At 38.7% G+C, this 14,927-nt stretch overlaps 1 long non-coding RNA gene across 1 annotated transcript in view; it reads left to right on the top strand.

Moving 5' to 3' along the window:
• Nucleotides 1-4,714: 4,714 nt before the first annotated feature.
• LOC123381570 overlaps nt 4,715-14,927 on the top strand; it is a 30,467-nt gene continuing 20,254 nt past the window's right edge. Inside the window, exon 1 of the long non-coding RNA XR_006588722.1 lies at nt 4,715-4,779. This is a non-coding gene — a long non-coding RNA (uncharacterized LOC123381570). The remainder of the gene's footprint in view (nt 4,780-14,927) is intronic.

Below are 14,927 nucleotides of genomic sequence, written 5' to 3'. Positions count from 1 at the left end.
TAATTTTTTTAATGTTTATTATTATTTTTGAAAGAGAGAGACTGAGCACAAGTGGGGGAGGGGCAGAGAGAGAAGGAGACACAGAATCCAAATCAGGCTCCAGGCTCTGAGCTGTCAGCACAGAACCCCATGCAGGGCTTGAACTCACAAACTGTGAGATCACGACCTGAGCCAAAGTAGGACGCTTAACCAACTGAGCCACCCAGGGACCCCATATGAGTTGTATTTTAAACATAAAGACATAGACGGTTAAAAGAGGAAAAAAAACCATTGATCATGATAAAGATGCAATAATTACATCAAGGATAGACAAAGTAGAGTTCAAGGAAAAGAGTATTACTAGAGATAAAAAGGACTGTTTCATAATGATATAAATAATGAATTATTATTCATCAAGAAGACAAAACAATCTTAAATGTGAATGCAACTGTGACAGAGCCTCAAAACGTGTAAGTCAAAAAGTGATAGGACTAAAAGCAAAAATAGACACATCCAGTATCAGAGTTGGACATTTTAACACTTTTCTCAGTAACTGATTTGACAAATAGACTAGAAACTCTGAAGATATAGATTTAAACACTGCTATCAGCCAACTTGACCCAATAGATAATTATAGCACACTATTCAACAATTTAGGACATTTTCTTTTGAAGTGTACATCGGATATTTATCAAGAGAGACTATTTGCTGAACCATTAAAATGTGTTCACAAATTTAACATTATTGAAATCTTTTAGAGCATATTTTCTGTCAAAAAATTAAATTAGAAATCAATAACAAAATAATTGACACAGTTCTCAAATATTTAGAATAAGAAACACACTTCTAAATAATACATTCACCAAATAAAAAATTACAAAGATAATTAAGGACTATTTTAGTAAATGGTAATAAAAACATAAAGCATCGAAGTTTGTGGGGTACAGGGAAAACATTGTTTAGATGGAAATTTATAATGGCAAATCTTAGAAAGAAGAATGATTTTAAATCAACCATATATATATTTGTACCTTAGGAAGATAGAAGAAGCAAAGGAAATTATACCCAAAGTGAACAGAGGGAAGGAAATAATAAGGAATAGAAATTGATGAAACCTAAAATGAACAGACAATAAAACAAATCAATGAAATAAAAAATTGATTATCAGAAAAGATGAATAAAATTGAGAATTGATCTTTCTCAGCTGGGGTTCTGCAAGAGAATTAGACTTAATAGTATTAGATTGTCTATTTTCTCTATTCTAAGTTACACAGCCAATACATTTTAGATCAGTAGAAAAAAGTTTATTTCATATTATACAATAGATGCTTTAGAGCATCAGGGCTTAATTCTTTTATGCAGTCCTACTTGGGAAGAGTTGTCCCAGCTATACTGATAAAATTTTTAAAAGAAAATAGGAATTTCAAACTATCAATACCGTAAATATAAAAGGGGCCATCACTATAGATGATGTGGACATTAAAGATGAGGAAGAAAAATGCTATGAATGACTATGCCATGAAATTAAAAAACTTAATAACAGGGGCGCCTGGGTGGCGCAGTCGGTTAAGCGTCCGACTTCAGCCAGGTCACGATCTTGTGGTCCGTGAGTTCGAGCACCGCGTCGGGCTCTGGGCTGATGGCTTAGAGCCTGGAGCCTGTTTCCGTTTCTGTGTCTCCCTCTCTCTCTGCCCCTCGCCCGTTCATGCTCTGTCTCTCTCTGTCCCAAAAATAAAATAAACGTTGAAAAAAAAATTAAAAAAAAAACAACTTAATAACATTATAACTGTGTTGAATTTAAATAAGTTAAATTTATAACTTAAGGGTGTTTGGGTGGCTCACTTGGTTGAGCAACCAACTCTTGATTTCAGCTCAGGTCATGACCCCAGGGTTCTGGGGTAGAATCCCCATGTCAGGCTCCACTTAAGATTCTCTGTCTCCCTCTCCCATTCTTCCCTGCTCACACACTCTCTTTCTCTAAAATTAAAATATAAATATATTTGAATTTAGAATAACTGAATTTAGAAATATATAATCAGATAATATATTTGACAAAGTGGGATTTGTCCAAGTGAATACAATATTGTTTCAACATTTGAAAATCAATTAATTGAATCAATTTAATAAAATTAATGAAATCAATTAAGGTACAATATCACATTAACAGATTAAAAAGAAAAATTATGTGATTAGCTAAAACGCAGAAAAATTACAAAATTTAACACTTCTTATGGTAAAAACTTTCAACATAGTAGGAATAGCAGGGAGTCTCTCAATCCAACAACACCTGCAGCAAATTAATGGTGAAATACTGAATGTTTTCCATATGATATTGGAACAAGACAAAGAAGGCTACTTCTATTACTTCTATTCAACATTGTGCTCCAAGTAGTGGCTAGTGTAGTAAAGCAAAAATAAAAAAACATACAAAAGGAAAAATGGCAATATAAATGTATACATAGAAAATTTTATGAGATTTATCAAAAAAGATCCTAGAACCAACATATGAATTTAGTAAGGCCACAGAATACAGTGTTGATATACAAAAATTCATTGCATTTCTATGTAACAGCAACACAATTTGAAGATTGAATTTTAAAAACCCATTGCTTGCACTAGCTTCAAAACATTAAATAAATATACCCAAGAACTCCTCATTGAAAACTAAAAAATACTACTGAAGACAACTAAAGATCTACATAAGGGAATAAATAAACAGTATTCATGGATTGGAAGAATATGTCAATGTAAATTTAATGTAAGATGTAAAATTTCCAAAATTTATGTATAGATTTTCAATGCAATCTCAAAATCCCAAGGCTTTTTTCTTCTAAAAATTGGCAAGTTAATTCTAAGGTTACTTGGAAATGCAAAGGACCTACCTAGAACAGTTTAAAAAAAAAAAATCTTGAAGAGGAGAAACAAATTAAAAGATATATACTAGCTGATTTCAGGACACACCATGAAGTTACACTAATGAAGTAAGTGTGATCATTGTGATAGTGACTAACAATAGATCTTTAAGCTTGATGAAACAGAATAGAGAGTTTGGAAATAGACAATTAGTTATATAGTCAATGTGATTTTTAACACAAGAGTCAAAGCTATATTCAGTGGGAAAAAAATTCTTTTCAAGAAATGATGCTCAATCACTGGATATTCACAGCGAGGAGGACAAAAACCTCCAAACCAACTCAGCCCTAACTTCGCATTTCACTCAAAAATTATTTCAAGATAGGTTATGGAGGGTGCCTGGGTGGCTCAGTAAGTTAAGCATCCTACTCTTAATTTTGGCTCAGGTCATGATCTCACAGTTGTGAGATCAAGCCCCACATCGGGCTTTACACTGAGCATGGAGCCTGCTTGGAATTCTCCTCTCTCCCCTTCTCTCTGCCCCTCCCCTGCTCATTCTCTCTCTCTCTCTCAACCCTTCCTCCCTACCCCGCCCTCCCTCCTTCTCTCTCTCTCTCTCCCTCTTTCTCTCTCTCAAAATAGATAAACGTTAAAAAAAAAAAAAAAAAAAAAAAGATGGGTTGTGGACCTGACACAAAAGCTGAAAGTACGAAGTTTCTAACAGTATATAATGGAATATCTTCATAACCCTGAGATAGGTAAAGTCTTCTTGGAAAATAATAATCATAAAGGAAAGAATTGATACATTGTTATTCAAAATCATGAACTTCTGTTCATTAAGAGTATTCATTAAGAAAGTGAATAGGTTATTGTGGGAACAAATATTCATAATACTATACAAGTATATGGCAAAGGACTTGTATGTAGAGTATATAAAGAACACCTTCAATTCAACAGTGAGAAGAGAGATCAATAACAAATAGGCAAACTAGACACTTTGTAAAGGAAGATATATAAATGACCAATAAACACTTGAAAAGTTATACATTATTGGTTATTGGGGAATGCAAATTAGTATTAAAATATCACTATATTTATAGAATGGCTTAAATTTAAAAAGGCTGACAACACTAAATGTTGGCTGGGATGTGAAGCAATTAGAGTCTCTCACATCACTGGTAAGAGTACAAGTGGTACAACCAACTTGGAAACTGGCAATTTCTTATAAAATAAAACATGTTTCTACCTTATAACCAAATAATTCCACTCCTAAGTATTTTACCAAGATAAATATGTCCACATATTGGACATATGTCCACAAGAAGCCTTTTATATGAATATTCATTGCCACTCTATTAATGGCCCCAAACTGAAACAACCCAAATGGCCACCAACAAGAGAATGAAAAGACATATTATAGCCATCAAAGGAAACTGTACTTAGCAATTAAAAGGAGGGGATAGATTTAGACATCTCTAAGGTAGAATCAGCATCAGTTAGTGACTGAAGATGGCCTTGAGAGGATTAGGAGAAAGGAAAAAAAATATATAAAGGGAAGAAAAGCCTTAGGGATGAGAATAAGTGTATAGATTAAGATTCTCTGAGATTTGCTTAGAAACATTTTTTTCCAGTGTGAAAATAAGTTTCTTTATTAATTGAATGTTCCAGGTGGTTAGAATTCATTTGTTGCCATGTTTCAACCTCTTTTGTCCCTTTCCTGAGCCAATTTTCAGTGACTTCAAAGGATGTTTTAGCACTGTGAGTGTACCAAGAATGGTCTTGAAGAGTACTTAGTGTGCTTTAGTACTCTCCTCTTTTCTTTTTTTCCACAGTAGGCTTCACGCCCAGCGCTGAGCCCAATGAAGGGCTTGAACTCAAGACCCTGAGATCAAGACTCAGCTCAAGCTGAGATCAAGAGTTGGACGCTTAACCGACTGAGCCTCCCAGGTGCCTTCCCCCCTTTTCTTTAAGATTTTATTTTTAAGCAGTCTCCACACTCAACTTGGGGCTCAAACTCACAACCCTAACATAAAGAGTCATATCTTCCACCATCTGAGCCAGCCAGGTGCCTCTCCCTATTCTTTCTGTTGATGTTTTTGAAGTTCGGGTACTTGTGGGACAGTGGTGGAGTGGATGCCTGCTTAGTTACCTTTCTCTTAGGTTGTGTTGCAGCTACAGGGATTTGGGGCTGAGATGCACTATTCTGAGTGTTCCAGAATGATGATAAGAATGGAGGGGAAGAGCATACAATGCTCTTGTATGAGGAGTGTATATACCTCAAGTCCTTCAGGAGTCGGTCATCACATTCCTTGAGTTATTTTCTGTAATAGGGTTGTTTTCTTCTTTACTAGTGGGTGAATTTCTTGAGGGTAATGGCTGCCTTATTCATCTTTTTCCTCCCTGAAGTTTATCATGAAGTAAGGTGGCATTCAATGAAAAGATGCTGACAGAGGGAGTAAATTTGCCTCTGGACATTTTATTATCACTACTTCTTCTGAGATACAAAGTTTTGTTATTAAAAACAACAACAATAAAAGTAAATGACAGTTACAAAGTGAATTTTTAAAGAACTTTCCTCTCACAGAAAGGGGAAATAAGACAAGCCCAGTATAAAAACAGAAAGACCCTTGACTAAAAGTGACATTTAAAAACTAGATTGGAAAGATAAGAGAGAAAAAGGAGAGGGAAATCAGATACTCAGGCTTTCTGAACTCAGAAAAGAAAAAAGCAGAAGAGATAGATCAAAAAATCAAAACTCCATTAAGGGAAACAAATGGGAAGTAAAGGGAATAGTATATCCCTGCAAGAGACAGAAGCATTTTGATTTAGCTGTTGAAACAGAGGAAGGTCGCACAAAAAGAGAGAGAGGTCACACAAAAACACAGGGAGGTTACGTGAAAACTGCCCACTGGTACTCGGGAGTGAAGCTGGGGTTGACATTCGCCTTGATCTCACCCTGTACTTCATGATCTGCTCTCTAGATTATGCACCTCTTGATATTTACCCAAAGACGTGATAAGCAGCTTAGAATAATGCCTGCCCATGAAGGATCCCTGCTACCACAACTCAGCCACCTTGCATTTTTCTAGCCACTGTCCTGTCCTGTCAAACTCTTTGACCTTGAAACCACTTTGGCTTTACTGTTCAGTCAGTGTGTTCCATTCAAAACATGGTATAATTTCTGATATCTTCCACGTCTAACAAAGGGGGTTAGTATGAAATGTATTCTTTTGAGTATACAAGAATGAATATGAAGAAGGAAAGTAAAATAATTACGTTAATAGCAGGATGTGTGGCTTTCTTCCTTGACTGTTATTGGGCATTTGAAGTCCACAAAGTAGACACTGTGGTCTGAGAAGCAAGTTTCTTCTGGTCCAGTGTCACCTTCTACAAAACCAAAATAGGTTTAGATTTTATTTTTAAATATAAATATTCAACGAGAGTTGCTATTTGAGAATGAAGGAGGATACATTAACAGAAAATGCTTTCAGAATGAGGTTGTCATGAATTATATATTAGACACGCAAATGTTTCAACCAAAACATCGGCTGAACCTGGATAAGTCATTGAGTGTTTGCCTCCATGTTAAGCAAAACTTTGGGTGAAGAAAATCTGGGAAGAAAGCAGCAATAATTTTATGCTTTGGGAGTTTGGTCATTAGTTTCATATTTGCCGCTGTAAAAAACTGTCACAAATGTAGTGGTTTCAAGACCCACCAATGCATTATCATATAGTTCTGTAGGTCAGAAGTGCATTATTAAGTGTCGTGGGTCTAACACCAGGTCAGCTGCAGGGCACCACTCCTTTCTGAAGGCTCCATGGGAGAAAGCGTTCCCTTGCCTTTTCAGCATCTAGAGGCTGCCCACACTCCTTAGGTCTTGGCCCTTCCCCATTTCCCTCTCCGAAGCCTGCCTGGTGGGTGAAGCCCTCCTCCCTTCTCATCACTTTGACTTCCCCTCTGTCTCCCTGGACTGCTTTTACTTACCCTTGTGATTCCACTGGGCCCACCTGGGTAATCTATTTTAAAGTCAGTTGATTAGCAATCTTAATTCCAGCTGCAGCCTTAATTTCCCTTGTCAAGTAATTTTCCTCGTCAGGTAGCATACTCACTGGGGATTAGGGTGGGGACATCTGTGGGGCATTCTTACTCTGTCACAGCTAGCTTTTGATTTCCGCCTCTGACACAGCATGCTATATGGTGGCAGCCCTTCCTGAACTTGGACAGTCCCAGCTACTTTGCTTTTAAAAATATGGAGGGGCTCCTGGGTGGCTCAGTCGGTTGAGTGTCTGACTTCTGCTCAGGTCATGGTCCCATGGTTCGTGGGTTCGTGCCCCACGTCTGGCTCTGTGCTGACAGCTCAGAGCCTGGAGCCTGTTTCAGGTTCTGTGTCTCCGTCTTTCTCTCCCCCTCCCCAGCTTGGACTTTGTCTGTCTGTCTGTCTCTCTCTCTCTCTCTCTCTGTCTCAAGAATAAATAAACATTAAAAAAAATTTTTTAAATAAAAATATAGATGTCCTAGCCAGCCCAAGTACACAATTGACCCCAACACATCATAGGAAAACATTTGAGGCTATTAAAATATGCAAAGTGTTTGTGAGTTGCTTTTTCAAAAAGTTTTTTGGTCTTTTACCCACCAAAAACTAAGTTATAAAAACTTGATAATCCTGCCAAGAGACTTCTGATAAACTATTTTGTAATTATGTTTATAGTTAGCGCAAGTAGGGGTTAGGTTCGCTTTTGTTAAACACTTCCTGTGATACTTTATTGATATTTTAGTTGCCTTTAAATGACATGTGATGCTCTCCTAAATTTCGGCTGGATTCTCTCCTTCCATGGACAGCTGCGTGTAAGAGTTTTCTAAAAAAAAAAAAAAAAATTGTCTTGATCCAGTTTTGAGGCCCTGGTTACAGGCATGCCCCGTTCTTGAGCAGCTTTATGAAGTCTGTACCTCAGTCACTTCCCTTATCAGGTTCTCACACTCTGAGGCCCCTAGGCCATTATGCACTAGCCTTAATTACCGAGGGGGGCCCCGGTGCCAGACCACCAGTCCCTGTGACCTAGAGCCTCCGGAACTATTCAAATTAGCCAACCCGCAGGGAGTCCAGGACGCCTGGACGGAGCTGCGTTCCATTTGCCATCCATAAGCTGCTCCCTCTAGCCCCAGCTTGCTGTTACCTTGTCCTGGGTGGAACCCCCTGTTTGACCCTGCCTGACAGCCTTCTCTCATTTGGAACCCTAAGTTACAAAGAGTTCTGCCTCTCATCTCTCCGAGTGCCAGCGTGTCATGTCCCACCATCAAAGAATCTTTAAATCTTATAAAACAGTGAGCTTTTCATCCATCTACCTATTCTTCCACACCACTACTATTTATGGCACGTTCAGTGTGGGCAGGCCCTGTGCCAGGCCACAGGGGTGATTACCGTGTGGTCCCTGTATCCAAAAGCTATTAAAGATGCAGATTTCTTTTCTACCTGGGCTCTAGCATATTGCCAAGAGTTTCCTGCCCTACCCCACTTTGGAAAATCATTTGCTGCGGAAATTAATAGCTATGCATTGCTTTTGCACAACCCAATCAAGGTAGTTGGAAATGTGTTTGCATAAGAATTTTAGGAATGAGACATTCCATCTCAGCTTACATGGATTTCATTTGCCACAACACTGATTGGATATACTCTTTTAAGCACTTAGGGCCACTTGAAGACACTGACTCTTGCCAACACTTCTCTGCAAGATGCCTTTGATGCATGAACTGCTGAGGAGAAGAAAAAACAGAAAACCTACCGTAGTTAACACTGTGAACCAGCTGTGTAAGAAAAGAAATTCAAGCAACGTTTTACCAAATGGTGCCCTCTGTAAAGAGTTTTTTTTTTTTTTTTCTATCAGAGGCAGCAAGGATAGCATTTGTTTGAATGACCACTTCCTTATCTTGCTTTTGTAGGGCAGCCAGAGCCATTTTAGCAGGATGGGAGACATGTCGCCAGCTCATTTGAAACATGTCTCTGGTGGACAGGGAACCGTATGATTCACGCTTAAAGTTCTCTGTTGTTAGGAAGGGATGAAACCGCTTTGACTTCGGGAGGACCGGAGGTGTTAGGAGCTGCTTGGCATTTTGACTGTGTTTTTGAGACGAATGTGTATGTATGGCTGCCTCGGGAGAAACCACACACAACAGAACGTGCAGTGAGTTAACTCTGGGTGATATATTGCCCCTCGCCATTAGTCGTATCACATGCAAGGTAAACAGAGTGGAGTAATTTGCTACTTTCCTGGGTTCCATTAGGTATATGTGTTTATTTAATCAGAACTAAATGATATTACGTGAGGTTCCCCTTGCCCTCCTGAGGAATCCAGATTCAACACTTTCAGCGCTGTTCAGTGCTGGAGAGCGAAGAAAGTGTAACCATAGTGATGGAATGGAAATGATTTTCTTTGTTCAGAGGCTTCAATATCCAACAGACATTACAGTTTTCAAGGTCAAAAATATATTAGGATGAGATAAAAATTAAAGAAAAATGTGCTGGCTTAGCTACAAAAGCTAATTTAGTTTATGCATTATAAATTATGTTAAAATGAGTAAAATGAGATTTCTCAGCAAGAACTAAATGTGTGGTTTCACAAAACTAATTTCCAAAGATGAACATGATTACAGAATTTAGCTTTAAAAGCTTTTCAGGCCATCAGAAAAAACAGCAAAGCTATCAATTATCAGACTTTAGTGGTGCCTCTGTCAGAAATATAATGGTATTTTTAGCATTCTGCTCAGCATTTACTAAATTAAGAATGTCTACAAACAAATCAATTAATTGGGACATTATTTAATTAAGTAAAACATGTGATCTGCCAAAGAACCTTAAGCAGACAATTGTAACAAATATCCCAGTAGCCTTCTTCTCCTATTGAGGGAGATAGCAGGCCAGCAGTAAGAAGGTGGAAGCTACAGAAAATGAAATGTTGATCAAACAACTAAAGACAGCCTCTTTTCTGATTCGTACTGCATACTTATGTAATTTTAAAAAGTGCTTGTTTTGAAAATCTGTGATTTCCTGGGAGAAGGTCAGTGCTATCTGCCAGTCATTCCTGTTCTGTTAGGTGGATGTGTGGCATTTTTTAGGTGTAGCAATGCGTATATAAACATAAAAGAATCCGCATTCTCACGCAGGGCACCCTGGATGCCAGGAAGTTACTGGGTTCCTAGTTTTTGATTCCATATTTCTGGAAAGCTAAAGAGTTCAGATCCAGTGAAAGTTTCTTTTGGGCCCCACTAGAAGCCAGGCACTTTCCAGCCAATCATCTCATTCCGCCTTTTAAGGGTCCTGTGAGTCAGGTATCCAGACCCCAGTTTTAAACAAGAGACTGAGGGTCAAGGAGGCTAAGTACTTTGGGGGCGCCTGGGTGGCTCAGTCGTTTAAGTGTCTGACTTTGGCTCAGGTCATGATCTTGTGGTTCATGGGTTCGAGCCCCGTGCCGGGCTCTTTGCTGAAAGCTGAGAGCCTGGAGCCTCTCTCTCTGTCCCTCCTGGGCTCAACACTCTGCCTGTCTCCCTCTCAAAACTAAACATTGAAAAAAAATTTTTTTTTTAAAAAGAGGTTAAGTACTTTCCCTATACTCATACCCCTGGTAATTTCAGAGCTAGGATTTAGATCCATGGCATGTGGCACCCAGTCCTGAACACTGTCCATTATTCCAGAAAACCTTCTCTTCAGGAAAGCCAGTGTGGACTAGCCTGGATTTAAATGCAGTTGCACAATAAAATGCCACCTTGTTTGCCAACAGAGTCCTCTGAAATAACATTGTCTTAAAAGAGAGTTAAGCAATGATTTGGTTGGGGAAGGAGGGATCAGAGGCTGTCATCAAATACTGCTTGAACAAGTCAAAGTATCTAATTGCCTAATCCCATGAGGCAACATGGAAAAGATAAGACTGCCTCTTCACCTACAAACAACCCAGACTAGAGTTCTCACCTTATGGGAAGTAATTGCAAGTATGGACCGAGAGTAAGTTAAATGCAGTGAGGTGGAGAGCAGTGACATGATACTGGGTGTCCCATAGCAATGTTGTGACCTGTTAGAAACTTTAAAAATCTAATTCCTCCCTTTTTGTTAATGAGCATTATCTCCTCACACATATCAGAAGAATGAGCTTGTGTGTTGGGGAATATCTCATGAGCTCTATCAACTATCCTTTGAAATAATTTTCAGAAATCATTTGATCTGAGCCATTATTACTGGTTGTACCCAGGTAACTGTCACTATCCAGCTATCCAGGCAAGTCGGTCTCCTAGTGCCCTTTGTTCTTTCTTTGTTCCCTTTTCTTTTCTCAGATCAGGGTGTGTCCCTGCCACGATTATACATCTGAGCTTTCTTACCCTGCTGGGTTTATCTTTCTGAAAACCTCTCAAATAAGACATGAATGTAAGTCTACAAATCATGGGATACCTGATAACCTGCAAATGATCAAGAAACCATGAGAACATGAAAGTGCTTCCAAATTATTGTCTCCCGAAATATTAATTTTTAAGTCAAAGCTTTGTTACTTGTTATTCTCCACATTTTTATTACGAAGTAATAGATTAAACTTTTAATGACATGCCGTGTGGGAAATTTATAACTTTCCCACTCAATTCTAAAAATAACTTACTATGTTCATCGTCAAATTGTAGAGAAAACATCCTAATTCTCAACCCATACCTGATGACTGAGGTGGGTGCCAGATGCCACGGCTGGAGCTACCGGAAGGGGCACAGACGGACTTTACTCTTGGCTCAGGATAGACAGCGGGTGAGCAAAATGCTTGGCTATAATTAGAGTAATTTTGTATGCGATGGGGAGAAACAACTCCTGAAATATCAGTGTGGGATTCAATAGCAAAATATGTCTAGACATCTGAAGTCTTCCACACTGAAAGAAGTTATTGAAAAATGATTCATTTTTACATCCTCCACCTGCTGCCTTATTCTTCATAATATTGATTTGTGAGAGAAAGAACTTTTCCAAATGATAGTACTGAGATGTGTTGCTAATAAGATACATAATTTAACCACTCAGCCTTATTGAGCATCAACTATGTGTTAGATGCTGTTTAGAAAAATCAGAGTAACTGTCTTTATCTTAATTCAATTTTCATAAAAATTTTCTTTTGTCATTCATATTCTTCAGAGTTTAGGATCAACTGAACATGGATGATATTTGATTTTTTTTTCAGAGCAGGAAATTATGACTTTGAAAATATGGTTTTCATGTACGGATAGATATTTATCATTATAAAATTAGAGTTGTTCTTCTCTGTTGGCTCCCTAATCTGGATACTTTAGAGAGTGCTTTAGACATTCTTCTGCATCAGTTGTTGTTTTTAACTGTAAGTACAAGAATAAGGTCTAAGAGTACCTAAACAAGTAGTTTGGTTTTCTCACACATCAAGGAGTCAGAATACAGGTGGCTACTCTTGTTTGAGCAGCTTGGTGTCAAGGGCAGCATCTCTGTAATTTTCCTGATCATATCAATATGGCTGCTGCTGCGCCAGACATCATGCCTGTATTCCTGAAGGACGTAGAGGGGCAGGCGTAGTGTTAGAGATATATGCTTCTTTTATCATAAAGCATAATTTTCTGGGTACTCCAGCAAACTTCAGCTTACAAATCGTTTGGCTAAAAGTCAGGTTTCCGGCCCTTCCTAGATTCAAGGAATGTGAGACAATGGGTGTTCAGGTATTTGGGAATGGATCTCAGGTTACCTATGCAAAAGTCCCTGGCACCTCTTGCAACCAAATTTTTATTTTAATGACTAGGATTGATACTGTGGCTGAGTGAATTCAGCTATAACTTGAGGCTTTTTGTATAGGAAAAGAAAATGGACTTAAAATATATCACTTGGATGTAAATCTCAACTCTTTAGTTCCCATGTTAGGATCCTAAGCAAGCTCCTTACTTTCTGTAAGCTTCAGTTTCCTCGTGTACAAAGGGAGAGAAGAATTCCCTTCTGTAGGCATGCTGAGGATTGAATGTATAAAATGTCTTAGGGTATCAAGTATAGATTTGAATAGATAGAAATTCACTGAATTGCCCATTTATTCATTATTTCGTTCATTCACATATTCAGTTGGCCAAAATAAATTTTATTTAGGAGAAGCAGTCAAGAAGAGGCCACCACTGGTCAGGTTTGCATCAATGAGGCCAAAGATGCAACAGTTGGTCATTTCAGGATCTTGTTCCTGAGGTGTGTGTGTGTGTGTGTGTATGTGTGTGAGCACGTGCATGCACGAGCATGTTGTGCGTGTGTGTGTGTACACATGCATGCTTACGTGCAGGTGTTTGTGGTTATTCCTGCCTCTAGAATGGCGATGAGGCAGAGAAGGAGGGAGAAAGGAAATTAAATTTTATTGACCGCCTCCTACATGCCTCTCTTATCCTCATATTGTTTTTACCTGATGAAGCTGATATTTCTTTTCCTCAATGTTCAACCAGGCCATTAAGCTACAAGCAGAATGGCTTTGACCTCTCATATTTCTAAGTTGCACATATTATACAGATTTTTCATCTTATTCAGTCTTTTATTTCCCTGGGAGTCCATCAGAAGTTCCTGGGGGCTGAGCAGAAACACAAAGACGGTTTTGTTAAACACTGTTCAAGGTCGCACCCCAAATCTTTCCTTACTTTCAACCTCCAACGAATATTCCACAAATAGATTGGTACCTAATTATCTCTCTCCTGAGAGTATATTCCTTTCCTATCTAGGATTCTTCCATCCAGTTCCTATCAGAGATAAAGAGTAGCCACTACTCAAGACTAATTTGGGGTCTGAACTTTAGGAACTACTGTCCACTTTTTCAAGTATTGCGTCTTTTCTGAAGTTCACTGCACCATCTTTGCTTCCATGCCGGTCTGCCCAGATGTAGCCTACATGGCATATCCAAATTTGCTATGGGTTTATTCCCCAGACCCATGATCTGGAAACCTTGCCACATACAGATTATGTAACATTGTCACGTGCAGTAATTTCTAAATATGAACATGTGAACATATGAATAAATATGTCTTCTGAACAGGGTAACACATTCTCTTTTTTTCCTTTACTCATCCTTCTGTCCATTTATCCATTCTTCCCTTCCTTCCTCCCTCCATCCTTGTTTGTCTCTATTTCTCTCCTTTTCCCTCTCTCTCTGCCTCTACCTCTCTCTCATCAGAATAATCTGCAAAAGAGGGGCACTCTGAGGGATGACAAGCAATCTGTATGTAACACACTGATGTGTTCATCACAGATTGAGAAAGGATCCCTCCTGAAGGATGGTCCATGGGATCAAAACAGTCATTGAATTGTTGCCAGAGATGCTCTGATCAGCCTCTGTAAAAGATAAAAATAGACGTGATGATTAGAGTTAAGTAGTAATTCCTGACTTTCCTCTAGAGGGAGCTAATGGTCAGGCTAGAGAAAACCAAGTGAGCTTGGTCAAAAACTAGTGAGAAAGCTCAAAGGGAGGCAGCATCACAAGACTGAGTGGAGCTGAGCAACTAATCCTAAACCTGTGGACTTAAAAGACATCAGACACTCCCAGGAAAATATCTGAGAAACAACTGTTGTGAACCTCATCTTAATACTATTTGCTCATGCTATAGTGCTAATATCTTGATTTCAGTCCTAGAGACTAAATCAAAGATAGTATGAACTTTCAGCCACCTGTCTATTTATCTGTCAACTTCCTGTTAAAATTTGTTGAGCTCATATTATGTACCTAATGTTGTCCCAGATTCTGGCCATGCCAAATCAAATGGTCATTGTCCCTAACCTTAAGGAATTCACAATCTAATGGCGAAAATAAATATAGAAGCAGAGAGTTAGAGTTTAGTGCAAAAGTGCTCATTTGAAGATATAGATGTTACATAATATTAGGGAAGAAAGCAGATGGGGGATTAGCATCAGGAATTGATCAACCTACCTATAGCCATCTCAGAAACCAGGAGATAGGCTGACAAGGCATGAGACAAGGTCATCGTAAAAACCCTTGGGTCAGGAGCTTCCCATCATCTACCATATAACTTCTTCACCTGACATGCAAGGCTCACCACTTCACAGTTGGCTCTCAACTCCCACTGGTGGTTTGCA

Source organism: Felis catus, chromosome D4, assembly GCF_018350175.1.
Source record: "Felis catus isolate Fca126 chromosome D4, F.catus_Fca126_mat1.0, whole genome shotgun sequence".
Lineage (NCBI taxonomy): Eukaryota > Metazoa > Chordata > Mammalia > Carnivora > Felidae > Felis > Felis catus.
This window is presented reverse-complemented; position numbering and strand designations above follow the sequence as displayed.